Source organism: Montipora foliosa, chromosome 2 (genome assembly GCF_036669935.1).
Source record: "Montipora foliosa isolate CH-2021 chromosome 2, ASM3666993v2, whole genome shotgun sequence".
Lineage (NCBI taxonomy): Eukaryota > Metazoa > Cnidaria > Anthozoa > Scleractinia > Acroporidae > Montipora > Montipora foliosa.
The window spans coordinates 1,166,470-1,173,698 of record NC_090870.1 but is presented as its reverse complement, the minus strand read 5'-3'; positions in this window follow the sequence as shown (position 1 = coordinate 1,173,698).

The window sequence follows — 7,229 nt, the reverse complement described above, 5'->3', positions numbered from 1 at the left end:
AAGGCATTCGACACTATCTGCCTCAACCTTCTTTTACAAAAGCCAAAAGCATATAAAGTCTTGGGATCTCTCTTTAGCGTTAACCCCGTATACGTTTATTGGCAATTGAAAATCGAATCAAAATGAAATAGAAAAAGAAACAAAAAGAAAGATGTCGCCATGCATATACCCAGTATCGTTTAAAGACACACTTTACTCATCTTATTATTATTATTTTTTTCCATGTCATTTCCTCCTTTACGTGGATTTTACCATTACAAAAAGATTGTGAGTAGCCATTATTTTCTTTTTTTTTCCCAAAAATTTGTTGTTAATTTTCAAATGCAGCAAGACTTTTTAGCCTTAGTGGGCAGATTTTTTTTTTCTTGTATAGAAAGGGAGCCTGACTACAGAATGTAGCAGTCTTCAAAAAATTTAAAGGGCATTTATGCTGTGCAGCCTAATTATACTTTGCTGAAAAGTGGAGAAGCTTTGGGCAAGAGAGAGAAAGGTTCTGCGGTGTCACATAATCTGGAGAAAGCATTTGACACTATCTGCCTCCACCTTCTTTTACAAAAGCCAAAAGCATATAAGGTCTTACGATCTCTCTTGGAAGTTAACCCGGTACACGTTTATTGGTAATTAAAAAACAAATCAAAATATAAAAAAAAAAAAAGAAAAAAAAAAAAGCTATCGCCAAGCATATATGCACTATGGATTAAAGATACACATTACTTATCTTATTATCTATTTTGTTCTTTTTCCATGTCATTTCCTCCTTTACTTGGTTTTTACCATTACAAAAAGCGTGTAAGTAGCCGATAATTTTCTTTTTTTTTTTTTGACATACATTGGTTGTTAATTTTTAAATGCAGCAAGACGTTTAGCCTTAGTGGGCAGAATTTTTTTTCCTGTATATAGCAGGAGCCTGACTACAGAATGTATAAATGAATGAAGGGGTAGTTTCTAAAGAAACTGTGGTGCTGCGTCGGTGGGGAAGTAGTATACAAAAATTTGGTTTATCAACGGAGTTGATAATGTAAATTGACCACCGTACAGAGATTCTAAAAGCTGACGTTTCGAGCGTTAGCCCTTCGTCAGAGCGAATCGCTCTGACGAAGGGCTAACGCTCGAAACGTCAGCTTTTAGAATCTCTGTACGGTGGTCAATTTACATTATCAACTCCGTTGATAAACCAAATTTTTGTATACAGAATGTATAGCAGTCTTTAAAAATTTTAAAGAGCATTTATGCTGTGCGGCCCAATTATACTTTACTGAAAATTGGAGAAGCTTTAGACAAGAGCTAAAAAGGTCCTGCGGTGTCACAGGATCTGGGGAAGGCATTCGACACTATCTGCCTCCACCTTCTTTTACAAAAGCCAAAAGCATATAAGGTCTTAAGATCTCTCTTGGAAGTTAACCCCGAATACGTTTATTGGTAATTGGAAAACGAATCAAAAAAAAAAAAAAAAGAAATGAAAGACAAACAAATCTATCGCCATGCATATACGCAGTATTGATTAAAGATACACATTACTTGTCTTATTGTTTTTTTTTTTGTTTTTTTTCCATGTCATTTTCTCCTTTACTTGAATTTTACCATTACAAAAAGTGTGTAAGTAGCCTTTTTTTTTTCCTTTTTTTTTTCCCATACGTTTGTTGTTTTCAAATTCAGCAAAACGTTTAGCCTTGGTGGGAAGAAGTCTTTTTTTTGTATATAACAGGAGCCTGACTACAGAATGTATAACAGTCTTTAAAAATTTTAAAGGGTATTTATGCTGTGCGGGCTTTATTATACTTTACTGAAAATTGGAGAAGCTTTGGACAAGAGCGAAAAAAGTTCTGCGGTGTCACAGGATCTGGGGAAGGCATTCGACACTATCTGCCTTAACCTTCTTTTACAAAAGCCAAAAGCATATAAGGTCTTGGGATCTCTCTTGGACGTTAACCGCAAATACGTTTATTGGCAATTGAAAAACAAATCACAATAAAATAAAAAAACTAAAGACAAACAAAACTATCGCCATGCATATATGCAGTATTGATTAAAGATATACATTACTTATCTTATTATTATTATTTTTCTTTTTCCATGTCATTTCCTCCCTTGCGTGGATTTTACCATTACAAAAAGATGGTAAGTAGCCGTTATTTTCCTTTTTTTTCCCCTTAAATTTGTCGTTAATTTTTAAATGCAGCAAAACGCTTAGCCTTAGTGGGGAGAATTTTTTTTCCTGTATATAGCAGGAGCCTGACTACAGAGTGTATAGCAGTCTTTAAAAATTTTAAAGGGCATTTATGCTGTGCAGCCTACATAAACTTCACTGAAAATTGGAGAAGCTTTGGAAAAGAGCGAAAAAGGTTCTGCGGTGTCACAGGATCTGGGGAAGGCATTCGACACTATCTGCCTCAACCTTCTTTTACAAAAGCCAAAAGGATATAAGGTCTTGGGATATCTCTTGGAAGTTAACCCGGTATACGTTTATTGGCAATTAAAAAACGAATCAAAACAAAAAAAAAAAAAAACGAAAGACAAACAAATATATTGCGATGCATATACGCAGTACTGATTAAAGATACACATTACTTATCTTATAATTTATTTTGTTCTTTTTCCATGTGATTTTCTCCTTTACTTGAATTTTACCATTACAAAAAGTGTGTAAGTAGCCATCTTTTTTCCCTATTTTCTTTTTTTTTTCCATACATTTGTTGTTAATTTTCAAATGCAGCAATACGTTTAGCCTTAGTGGGCAGAGTTTTTTTTTTCCTGTTTATAGCATGAGAAAGACTACAGAATGTATAGCAGTCTATAAAAATCTTAAAGAGCATTTATACTGTGTGCCCTTATTATACATTACTGAATGTTGGAAAAGCTTTGGACAAGAGAGAAAAAGGTTGTGCCGTGTAACAGGATCTGGGGAAGGCATTCGACATTATATGCCTCCACCCTATTTTACAAAAGCCAAAAGCATTTAAGGTCTTAGGATCTCTCTTGGAATTTAACACCGTATACGTTTATTGGTAATTAAAAAACGAATCAAAATATAAAGAAAAGGAAAGAAAAACAAAACTCTCGCCATGCACATACGCAGTATGCACCGCAGCACCGAGCTTATGCCTGAGCTGAGCTGAGCTGATCCGTAAGTAACTATCTGGCAATGGCCAAAACGAAGGACCAGCCAGATTTAGTACATCGTTTTAAAGAGCTCTGGATTAATGAGCTGATGCCAACTTTTAAAAAGGATTTATTGACCGAACTAAAGACCGAAATCGGCAAACAGATGAAGATCGTCACAGAACGATTCGAAAGCAAGATCCGTGACCTGGACAAGAAACTTAACGGCCTCGAAACGTCGCAATCGTTTGTTTCGAGCAAATTTGATGCCTTTACCGCGGGACTAGCGAACACAAAAAAAGATATTAAAACCATTAACGATAAAGTTAACCAGCTAGAAGACAGCATTTCACATTTTGAGAACGACCTGTACGACAACATGGCGTCCCTCGATGTAACACAACAGTACTTGAGGCGTGATTGCTTAGAAGTTACTGGAATTCCAGTTATCCCTCTGGACAATCCTACCAGGCTCGTTGTTGAACTGTCCTCTGCTTTGGATATTGACTTAAACGAACAAGAAATTTCGACTGCTCATCGCCCTCCAGCTACCAAGAAGGTGAAAGAGCGAATAATTGTAAAGTTTGCTAGGCGTGATAAACGCAATGAAATTTACAAGCAAAGATCAAAGCTGCATGGGAAGGACACGTCGTGTTTACCATCAGTGGCGGCTGAACTCGGTAAGAGCATTGCTGATAGGCCAACGAAGATTTATATTAACGAATCCCTAACTCCTTACAGAAGAAGACTTTTTGGGAAGCTTAACGCATTCAAGAACACAAACAAGTGGAAGTAGCTATGGACAACGAATGGTACTATCCGTCTACGACAAACGGATTCATCACAAACATTCCACTTCGATACTATGGAAGACTTTGAGGAGTTTGTAAACCCACAAAAGGACAAGAAGTAACTGGACAGATAAGTAATTGTAATTGTAACCAATGATGATTTAAATTTTGAACCTCTAGCTCGAATACAAGAATATGTCTTGTCGTAATAATGGTTTGACGCAACTCCCATTCTTCAATTTATCAGATCAAGAATTTTGTAATTTAATTGGTTCCTGCACCCCCAGCCTGTCCGAAAGACACAGTGATAATATTGATCTTTTGAATGTGCTCCCTAATCCCGACAAACATGATGAAAGGGATTCTGACCTTATGCTTATTCCTCCATGCTCAGAATACCACGAAACCTCCAAATTAAATAAGTTACTCAATTCATCTTACAGCTCTAAGATTTGCCTTAGTATATTTCACTGCAATATTAGAAGTCTACCAAAAAATCTTCCTATCTTAGAAGATTGGTTATACTCTTTAGAAAAAAAACCCGACATATTAGCCATCTCAGAAACAAAGCTGAACAGCAAATCTATAATTAACATTGATATACCCCAGTACCACTTTTTTTCACACTGACTCTGAAACAGCTGCTGGGGGTGCCGCTCTTTATATATCTAACAATTTAAAAGCCATACCCAGGGCAGATATAAAGTTTACTATGCCTCTAGTTGAATCCTGTTGGGCAGAAATTATTGCTAACATTAACAAACCGAATATTATCATAGGATGCATATATAGACATCCTTCAGCTAATATGCCAGGTTTCACACAAGAACTACAAACTATAATCAAAAGTTTAAGTAATAGGAAACAACATGTCTATATAATAGGAGATGTAAATGTAAATTTCCTGAAGTACAATGAGCATGCTAACACTGAAGATTATCTTAATATGCTGTACTCTAACAATTTTCTCCTACTCATCACTAAACCCACTAGACTCACAGATCACTCTTCCACCTTAATTGATCATATTTATACTAATGCTCCCATTGAAAATACTACTTCTGGTATCGCTCTAGCTGACATATCTGACAATTTGCCTATTTTCTGCATCTGCAATGCACCCACTTCTAAAAACAAGCATATAACATATTATAGAGATTATAGTAACTTCTGCAAAGAACAATACTTAGCCGACATCAGTCAAATCAACTGGCCAGATCTATACTCCACCTCCACTGATCTCCATGAGATAACTTGTGCATGTATGAACAAAGTGAAAGATATTGTCAATAAGCACGCCCCTTTAAAAAAAAGCAACCAATTCTAAAATGAAACAACTTAACAAACCTTGGTTAACACAGGGGCTTTTAAAATCAATTAAAAGAAAACAAAAGATGTATAAATCACATTTTTTCAGCAAGAATTCAATGAAGATAAAAGAGTATAAACAATACTCCAATCTACTTAACAAAATGAAGGCTAAAGCCAAAGATAAATATTATAACCAATATTTTCAGCTGTACAAAGAAAACCTGAAAGAAACATGGAAGCTTATTGGTACAATCATTAAAAAGAAAGCTAAAGTTAAATCAAACTGCTCTTCTAGGATCATAAGAAATAGTAAGATGTATACTAACGAACTCGATATTGCTAACCAATTTAATCAGCACTTCACTACAATTGGCCCTACCCTTGCTAGTGCAATTAACCCTATCTATGATAACCCCACCAAATACATACGTAATAGCCCCGCAAATAGTTTTTACTTATCAGCTGTCACTGAAGAATATGTGGCTCAGTTATTCTCAAATCTAAATGAAAGAAAGGCTTCATTGGATATTCCTAACAAGTTAATAAAACTTGCTAGCCATGAATTATCTAAACCTTTCTCATATATTTACAATCAGTCAATCGCACAAGGTATTGTGCCTAATGTACTTAAAGTTTCAAGAGTAACTCCAATATTCAAATCTGGGGATGCAACAGATCCTGCAAATTACAGACCCATAGCAGTTTTATCACCATTTAGTAAAATCCTAGAAAAAATTGTCAATGATCAGCTTATATCATTTATAGATGAATACAATATCTTGTTCAAATACCAGTTTGGGTTTAGAAAAGACCATTCTACTGAGATTGCTATTTTAGAAATAACTGACATCCTTAAAACCTCAATTGACAACAATCTCATTACATGCGGGGTCTTTCTAGATTTTTCCAAAGCCTTCGATACTGTCAACCATGAGATACTGCTAAGGAAATTACATAAATATGGAGTACGTGGAAAAGCTCTAGATTGCTTCACAAGTTACCTTACTAAAAGAACTCAATATGTGAAACTAGGTAATGTTGAATCTGAATTTCTCCAGATTGTTTGTGGAGTTCCTCAGGGATCAACCCTTGGACCACTATTATTTCTTCTGTACATAAATGATCTTGCTAACTCTTCAGACATGCTTTCCTTTCGACTGTTTGCTGATGATGCTAATATCTTCTATGCTACTAAAACATCAAAAGATCTTGAGGCAGTTATGAACTCAGAACTTCAGAGAGTAATTAACTATTGCAATCTCAATAAGTTGTCTATTAACATGAGGAAAACAAACTTTATGATAATAACATCTCCACAGTAGCCAACTATACACAATATTAATATCTTAAACATTGAACGCAAAACTAGTATCAAATATTTAGGCATTTATTTAGATGAGCATTTGAATTGGAAAACTCAAATAGCACATGTACAAGGCAAACTGACTAAAAACCTTGAAATCTAAACCAACTACGGAACTACCTGAATTTAAAGATGTTACGACAATTGTATTATACACTTATTTACCCTTATCTTAATTACGGCGCAATGTGTTGGGGCAACAATTATCAGACTAATTTAAATAAGATCTGTACTAAGCAAAATAAATGCATCCGTAGTATGTTTTTTGCAAACAAACAAGAGCCCTCTTTCCCATATTACCAAATCCTTGAAGTTTTAAAATTTGAAAATATTGTTAAATTCAAAATCTGCTCACTGGCATTTAAATTATACAACAATCCATCAACTGTTCCAGCAATCTTCCATAACTTTTTAACACCTACAGCAACTGTCCACTCCTACAACACCAGAAATTGTGCTAAGCTTAATTTTTACCGACCACAAGTTAGAACTAACATAGGCAAATTTACTTTTAAGTACTCTGCTTCTGTCATGTGGGAAACTGTCCCCTTGGCACTAAAAAAAGCAAAAACATTTAACAAGTTTAAGAAACTTTATAAGGCCCACCTGATCTCTTGTCAATCAAATAATGTATGTTCTGTTTAATGGTCAAATGTATAGCACGT